Raw genomic sequence first — 8,854 nt, 5'->3', positions numbered from 1 at the left:
CAAATCTATTTCAAAATCATGTAGACCCACAAATGTACTCAAACCTAGAATGGAGCTCACCGTGACCTCCGCTGCATCCTGAGTAGAGTGCAATTTGTGGGGTACACAGTACAGAAAAACAATTTTTATAAGAAAACAGCTTTCATTAGTTTCTCAGAAACAGCTCTTATAACAGTTTTTTTTTTTTTTTTTTTTAATAGAAGGCAGCAAAATGGAGTCTTAGGCCTATCTATGGCAGTTCTTGCTTTATAATTGTATCTCACTTTTCAAAATCTTATATCTATGATCTATATTTTTTCCTAATCTATAACCTATAACTTACACTCTTATTGATTGTATTTATCAGTTTACATCACAACAATTGGAACGTGGTAGAGCGGAGAGCACTAGAAATTTGTCTCTCCACCTAGACTAGACATAGCAGTTATGCTGGGATAATCTGTCTGATTTTTACTATCTTGGAACTCTAGGGCCCAGTGATAATTTGCTAGTCCCATAAGAAAGTTTGAATGGTAAATTGTGGTTAATTTCAGTCCATATAAGCCTTTAACACTTTAGCATCTACCAAATTCCCACCTCCACTTCTTGGCAAGGAATTTCGTTTTCTACAGCAGTGTACGTACACTTGGGAAGCCACAGGTGAAAGGATTCTGTTCTCCCAGTATTGATGATCTGTTTGATTGCTGTTTGATGCTCTGAACATAGAAATTCAGAAAAAAGAGGCAGGTTACCATTGTTGGACCTCTCTCTATTTCCTCTTCCTCTCCATCCAAAGTGATTTTCATGGACTTTAAAGGGCTGATGTTCTTTTTTTACCTCTGTCTTCATTTTTATCTATTTACCTTTCTGGTAGCCAGACATCAATGATTAGGACACTGAAAATAATTTCACAAAATAAAAAAATAGAAAATGGTCACATATGAGAGGGGATAGGCTTACAAAGACCCAAGAAGACATTGAGACCCCAAGAAATCAGGCTAATCTCCATCACAGAGACAGTCTACACCATTAAAATTAAAAAAAAAAAATGAAAACAAACAAAAAAAAAACCTAAAACAAAATGCAGTCAACCCAACAGAAGTCACTTAATCTGATTCTATTACATTTAGATGTCTAGTGTTCAAAAAAAAAAAAAAAATCAGAAGAAATTTCCTCCCAAAAAGAAATTATAGTTCAAAGAAAAAATATCTATAGAAAATGTCCCTGAAAAATACCAGATACTATATTTTCTTGACAAAAAAATTAAAACAACTTTCAAAATTACTAAAGGAATTGAAAGAATAATTTAAGAATGACATATAAAATCTGTATAAACAAAATAGAAATATCACAACAACACAGAAAACCTGAAAGGAAAAATTTTTAAAATTCTGAAATTCAAAAGTAACAAAGATAGGACAATGGAAATTATGGAACCTGAAAGCCTGAAGAACCAATACAAAATAGATTGATGAAAAGTGAACAAAGACTAAGGTTCCTGTGTATAACCATCAAGTAGTCCAAAATACATACCGTGAGTGTCCCAGAACAATGAGAGAGAAAGGAGCAGAGGGAATATTTGAGGAAATAATGGCCAAGAACTTTCAAAATTTGAAAAAGACACAATACAAACCACCAGGAAGCTTAAATTACTCAAATAAAATAAAGAAATTCACCCTGAAACATTGTAATCAAGCTTTCATAAGTAATAGGCAAGTACAGAATTTTAAAAGCAGTAAGAGATCATCAGGATTTTTCAGGAGATTTTTCATCAGAAACTTGAAGGACAGAAGTCAGTGAGAGGACATATTTAAAAGACTAAAAGGAAGGAATGTCAACAGAATAATCCTGAAAGCAAAATTTTCTTTGAGAAGTGAGGAAAAAATTAAAAGATTATCAGATAAACCAAAGTTGAGGATGTTCATTCTCACTAGCAACCTCCTTCAAGAAATGTTCCCAGAGAATCCTGCAGGGAGAAGGAAATTAATTTATATATCATAAAAGAATGACTATATTAAGAAAATATAATAACTTTCCATATTTTCACACCTAGCATCACTTCATCAAAATATAGAAAGCCAAAACTGACAGAACTGAAAGGAAAAGTATACACTTCTGGAGTAATTCTTGGGGAATTCCATATTTCACTTGCAATAATGGATAGAACAAATATAAGTAAGAAAGTAGAGGATTTAAAAATAAACCAACTAGATCTACCAGACATGTGTGGAAATGCTGTCCAATAGCAACAGCATATTCTTTATTTTTGAGTACACATGAGACATGTTTCTAAGATAGGCCATTTGTTAGGCCATAATAGTCTCAATAGACTTTTTAAAATAAATATATATAAGTATCTAATCATAACAAGGAGAAATTAGCAGCAATAACATAAGTAACACTGAAAAATTCACAAATTTGTTTAAATCACATACTAACTCTTAATGAGCAGATCAAGGAAGAATCACACAGGAAATTAGAAACTACTCAGAGATGAATGAACATGAAAACACAATATATCAAAACTTATGGAAACCATAAGCTCTGATAGAAGGGATATTTATGACAATTATATTAAAAATAGAAAAAAAATGTTTAAAAAAACCATATAAATTTACAACCTAAGGAAATGGAAACAAAGAAAATATTAGAAGGAAATAATAAAAGTAACCCAGAAATATATGGAGTAGAGAAAAGTAAAACAACAGAGAAAATGAATAAAACCAAAAATTTGTTCTATAACAATATAAAGAAAATTGACAAATCTTTAGCTACATTGACCCAGGGAAAATAAAGAAAACTTGAGTTATTAAAATAAGAAATGAAAATGAGAACATTACTACCAACTCTACAGAAATAAATTTAAAAAAAAAAAGAATGGTAAGACAGTACAATCATACTCAAATTTACTTATGGAAACCATGACACACATTTCTCAAAAATGGATATATCATATATAAATTGTTACTAATAATATCATGTTTATTAAATGCAAATAATCTAAGATTTTAATTTTTTTATTTTATTGGATCTTTTTAGTTATACCTGACACCTGACAATAAAGTTAATTTTGATATAGTTAAACAAGCATAGAATATATTATTATAATTAGGATACCAGTCTTGTGGCTATACACAATGGTGATATTTACTATGGTATATTCATATGTGTACATAGGAAAGTTACGTCAAATTCATTCCACTATCTTGCTTTTTCCTGTCCTCCTCCCTTCCCCTTTGTCTAATCCATTGAACTTCTATTCTTCCTCTCCCCTTTTGCCTTACTATGGATTAGCCTCAGTATATCAGCAAAAACATTTCAGCTTTGGTTTTGGGGTTTGGCTTATTTCACTTAGCATAATAGTGTCCAGATCCATCCATTTATTAGCAAATGTCATGAAGTGATTCTTCTTAAGGCTGAGTAATATTCCAGTGTGTGTGTGTGTGTGTGTGTGTGTGTGTGTATCATATTTTCTTTATCCATTCATCTCTTGAAGGGCTTAGCTATTGTGAATTGTGCTGCTATAAACATTGATGTGGCTGTATCACTGTAGTATGCTGATTTTAATTCCTTTGGATATATACTGAGGATTGGGAGAACTGAGTCAAATGGTGGTTTCATTCCAACATTTTTGAGGAATCTCCAAACTGCTTACCAGAATAGTTGCACCAATTTGAAGTCCTATCAACACAGATGAGTGTACCCCTTTCCCCCACATCCTCACCATCATTTGTTACTACTTGTATTCTTGATATTTGCCATTTTGGTTGAATTGAGATGAAATCTCAGTGTTACAATGTGTATGTGATATTTTATAAATCAAATATCAAAAGGGTAACCAATTTTTTTCCATATGTGTAGTAAAGAATTAAATGAAAGTTTGAACATTTCTCTCAAAGTGGAAATGATAAAAAAATATTACAAATCCATCAGCAGTGTATGATACTAAACATAGATTTTCAAAATTGGGGAATCATACTGGCTGTGGTGGGGCACAGCTATAGTTTCAGCTACTTTTCATGGTGAGATGGGAGGATCTACTGAACCCATGAGTTCAAGGCTAGCCTATGTAACATAGCAAGAATGGATCTCAAAAATTAAAAAATTCACCAGCACAGTTGCATAAGCCAGTAATCCCAGTGGCTTGGGAGCCTGAAGCAGGAGAATCTCAAATTCAAAGCCAGCCTCAGCAATTTAGTGAGGTGTTAAGCAACTTAGTGAGACCCTATCTCTAAATAAAATATTTTAAAATGCCTGGGGATATGGCTTAGTGCTTAAGTCCCCTGGGTTCAATCCCCAGTACTACACACACACAAAAAATAATAATTGTTATAAATTAGTTAGTAAATACATATGTGTGGACAGAGCTAAAGCAGAAATTAGAAGACTATTTAGAATTTTAGACACTTTGAAAATCAGCATGTAAATGAAATAATCATCCAATTCAGTAAAGGAGAGCAACAGGAGTAAACTGAAGCACTAGAAAGAATAAAACAAACAAACAACAACAAAAAAAAAACAGTGGAAGAATAACTAAATATTTCTAATTAAATATTAGAAAAAGTAACAAATTTAAAAATGTTACTTGAAAGGTTATATATCGTCTACCATATACATGTGTATGCAGATTTTGCAGAGCTCATCAGAGAACATACAAGGATCTTAGAATCTCCTATAGTTCAACTGTTTTTGGATAAATAATCTATGTTCTAAAACATGGATTCAAATTTCAGAGCTGCATATGCAAATGAACCATTTTCAACCATCTGATAATGTTGAAGATAATTCATTCCTTTAAAAACTATTAAAGAAGCTTTTCTAATAATGCCTATTGAGTAATATATAACTAAAATATTTCATGTTTGCTACAAAGCATAAGGGTAACTTCTGTAATTTTCAATTGTCTTCTTTTGTATTCAAATAGCACTTTCCAGTATGTTTATGATTATAAATTTAATCAAAAGTACACCCCTGTTATAAAATAACTTACATGGAGAAAAAAAAGTACTTCTAAGTATATAGAGTTAAGCATTTTTTTGTTCTACAGTTCTTTTTTAAAAAGCAATTGAAATTCATTTAGGATCCTACTGTAAGAGTAAAAGAAATTGAAGTTAAAGTGTAAAAGACGGGGCATTGTAAAGTTTCTAAGCTGCAAGGCCTGAGTTAAAAAGTGAAAGACCAGGTATTGTTAAGTTCCTCTGCTACACCCAGAACGTGAAATTCCTGAGGCAGTTAAGACAACGCCCTACTGGCCATTTAGCTCAAAAAGTGTACTTAAGTGCTGCTCAACCCCTGCCCGGGGCTCTTGGCTGCTCTCCCTTCTTGAGTGGGCCGGGAGCCCCAGCTCGCTGGAATGGAATGGATCCCCAATAAATCCCCTTCTGCAATTGCATGAGTTGTCTCTTGGTCGTGTCTTCCTCTGACGTTTCGCCGGACCCTTACACTACTATCAAACTTTCATTTTTCAATCAGGCAGATATTTTTTTCTTTTAATTTTCTTTTTTTTTCTTTGTAGTTGTAGATGGAAAGAATGCCTTTATTTTATTTGTTAATTGTTATGTTGTGCTGAGGATTGAACCCAGTGCCTCATGCATGCTAGGCAAGTGCTTTGCCACTGAGCTACAGACCCAGACCCAGGTAGTTATTTTTATTTTCAAATAGCTTTTTTATTTTCAAATAGTTTTTTATAAGGCAACTGGAAAATATATTAAAGCAGTATAGAGTCCTATTCCCTTATTAGCATAGGATTAACTTTCAAAGATCTATTTTCACTCAGGAAAAAATTACCCTGTAAAATAATAGTGTACAAAATAATTAATAAGTGCATACTTAAAACTGGCATTTGTTCATTCAATGTCCACAAAATATGTAAAATTAAATCCAAGAAAGGAAATAATAAAAGGGGAGTTTGAGTGGCTTAAAAAGGAAAAAATATCTTGTCTATTCTTTGATTTATCATCAGTACTTATGGAAATATAATTTTTCCCCCACTTTCTTACATGAGTCTTTATATTTCTGAATTTCAGAAATCAGAAAATTAAATGCCTGAAATACTGACTTCCTTACATTTAGATAGCACAGATATCCCTGGGTTATTCCTTTTCCTCAAAGACTTATGTTAATTGAAGTAGAACCTCACTCTTGTAGCCTAGGGCTGTTCAAAGCCCTTTCTGTGATTTCTGCTCTTCATTCCTTACTTTTTAAAAGTTGTTCGGCTCTCTCTGTATCTAATATCCCAACCCACTTAATTAAACTCAGGTGATCCTTTCATATTTCTCAACATATTTTTTTCAATGATACAATATTCTATATTGCATTCTTGATTGAACTGTATATTGGAGGAAGCCTAGAAGAAAAAATCACATTACATACCCAAAAATCTTTCCTGTGTATAGGAATCATTCTCATTTTTACTATGTGAGACTGCTGAACTTCCAGTCTACATAGTAATAAAGACTGTGATCTCTACACTTGACCCTCTTTGCTATGTTTAACCTATTGGAAGTATGGTTCTATCTTTTGTTGCTATTTATTTAGAATTTGAGAGTGTGTAGTCCTGATATATGTGTAATTGTGTGCACGCACATGTGAGTGTGTGCACATATTGTTTTGGGTTGCAGGAACAGACATAAAATTTAAATTAATTTTACTTTTCAGACTGAAGGACACTTTTTCATCAGTGTGTGTAAGATTTGTTCAACACTTATACTACACGGTGGTACAGTGCATTTAGTGTTTTTTTTTTTTTTTCCTTCTTTTTGGGTCTATTTTACTTTTATTATTTTCCCATGTACTTCAAATTTCTCCCCCTTTTCTCTTCTCATAGAAACCTACTAATGTGTTTGATTTATGCCATTAGATGTGAGGTATCTTTGAAAACTCTATGGGGTATGGTAAATATATGTCTCATTTAAATAACCTGTATCATGGTACGTATTATTTTCTATTTCCTGTTCTAAAAAAAAAAAGAGTCAAAACTGTTTTTTAATGATCTATCCAAATTGCTCTGTGTTCTACTTAGTTCATCAAATTGTGGCATTGAATGTCACAAGATGCCTTGCCACATTTTACTTTATCTTTTTTGCTCTAATGTAAACTGAATGACTACATCCCCTCCCCTCATCCTATATAGTGTCAGAAATACATGGTTTTATGAGAGATTTGGGGGGATTACATAACCACAAGCCAGAATATTTGTTCCTGGATTGCATACTTACTTATTTTCTAAGTATTATCATCTTGCAGCCCAAAATGGCATCAAATGCTGACATGCCCCCAGAGAAACATGAGAACTCCCATTTCTGTATTCTAGGTAGTATATCAACTTTACTTACTTTTTGGTCAAAAGAGTATAAAATGTTCAGTGTTATGGTTTAGATGTGAAGTGTCCAAAAGCTCACATGTGAGAAGGTTCAGAGGAGAAATGATTGGGTTAGTGTCTTAATCCAATTAGTGATTTAATCCCCTGATGGGGATTAACTGAGTAGTAACTAAAGTCCTGGGGTGTTGCTAGAGGAGGTGGGAATGGGCACTGGCAAGTGGAGTCTCTCTCTTTGCTTCCTGATCTCATGTGAGCTGCTTCCCTCTGCCACACACTGCACCATGATATTCAGCCTCACCTTAAACCCCAAGGAATGGAGCTGGCCTTCTATGGACTAAGACCTCTGAAATGGTGAGACTTCAAATAAACTTTTCCTCCTTTAAGGTTGTTCTGGTCAGGTCTTTAAGTCATAGCAGTGATAAAAGCTGACTAAAACACCATATTATTGTTGAAGTTTGTATATTTCTAATTACTAAAGAGATCGTACTTATTTTCATACACTTACAAACATTACATGTATTGCCTAGGCAAATCCTTTTTTGTAATTTTCTCTTAAATTTCTTATATTCTCTTGTTAAATTTATATTAAAATATTAATATTTGTCAAGGATGGCAGCTGAAATATCTTTTTCCAGTGTGCTAACCTTTTTCTATTTAATTTGCTTGTGGTTTCTATTGCTGAGAAGAAATACCTTACTCTTCTATTTCTGATGTTTTAAGTTTTTCATGTGTGAGAAAGATTATTTGGCTGAATAATTTTTTAGAGTTGAAAGAGATTTTTTTTGTGGGATAAGAAAATTTCAAGTGAGTGAGAGGAAAAAAAATCTTAGTATTGAATATATTTCTTACACCATTTAAATTTATAATTAATGCCTTTATCCTACTGGATGTTATTGGTTAATCATTTGTTCATAATTTTTCAGTAAACTCTCTTAATAATTATGAGTTCCATAAAAGTTCAGGTTTAATGATAATTAGACATTGAATTTAAACATCTCAAACCAGTTGTATGTATAGCTTATATTATAAGTATGTATAACTTATCCAAAATATTAGTTGGCATTTAGCATGCGCCCTGGCTCTGAATACTGCAGTGGTGACATCTCTGGCTACTTGAAAACCAGAAGACACAAGTTACCTGAAAAAGCGTCAGTTCTATTTCACAAGATAATAAGTATTTAAAACACTGTGCCTGAAAATGGAAATTTGACAGGGACAGTTGCAGAAAGTTTATTTACATAGTACTGTATAAAATATGACTTCAAAATTATATCAAATGACTACTGTGATAAATTAATTTGGCTCAGTTTTGATACCAAAGTTGAGTGTGTGTGTGTGTGTGTGTGTGTGTGTGTGTTTCCACTTTTACGTGTGATGATAACTGCTGATGTGTTAGATCCATTAATAGGAGAATTTTACAAGCAGTTACATGGTTTCAGTGAATCAGTGTCATCATATGCTTAAACATAAAAGAAGTTAATTCTAATAATGGATTATTTATTTCATCCAACCTATGAATCAAGGAAAAAAAATTTAAAAGTTAATTCTGTCAGA

This window comes from Callospermophilus lateralis, chromosome 16 (assembly GCF_048772815.1).
Source record: "Callospermophilus lateralis isolate mCalLat2 chromosome 16, mCalLat2.hap1, whole genome shotgun sequence".
Taxonomy (NCBI): Eukaryota; Metazoa; Chordata; class Mammalia; order Rodentia; family Sciuridae; genus Callospermophilus; species Callospermophilus lateralis.
Note: the sequence above shows the minus strand (reverse complement) of the source record.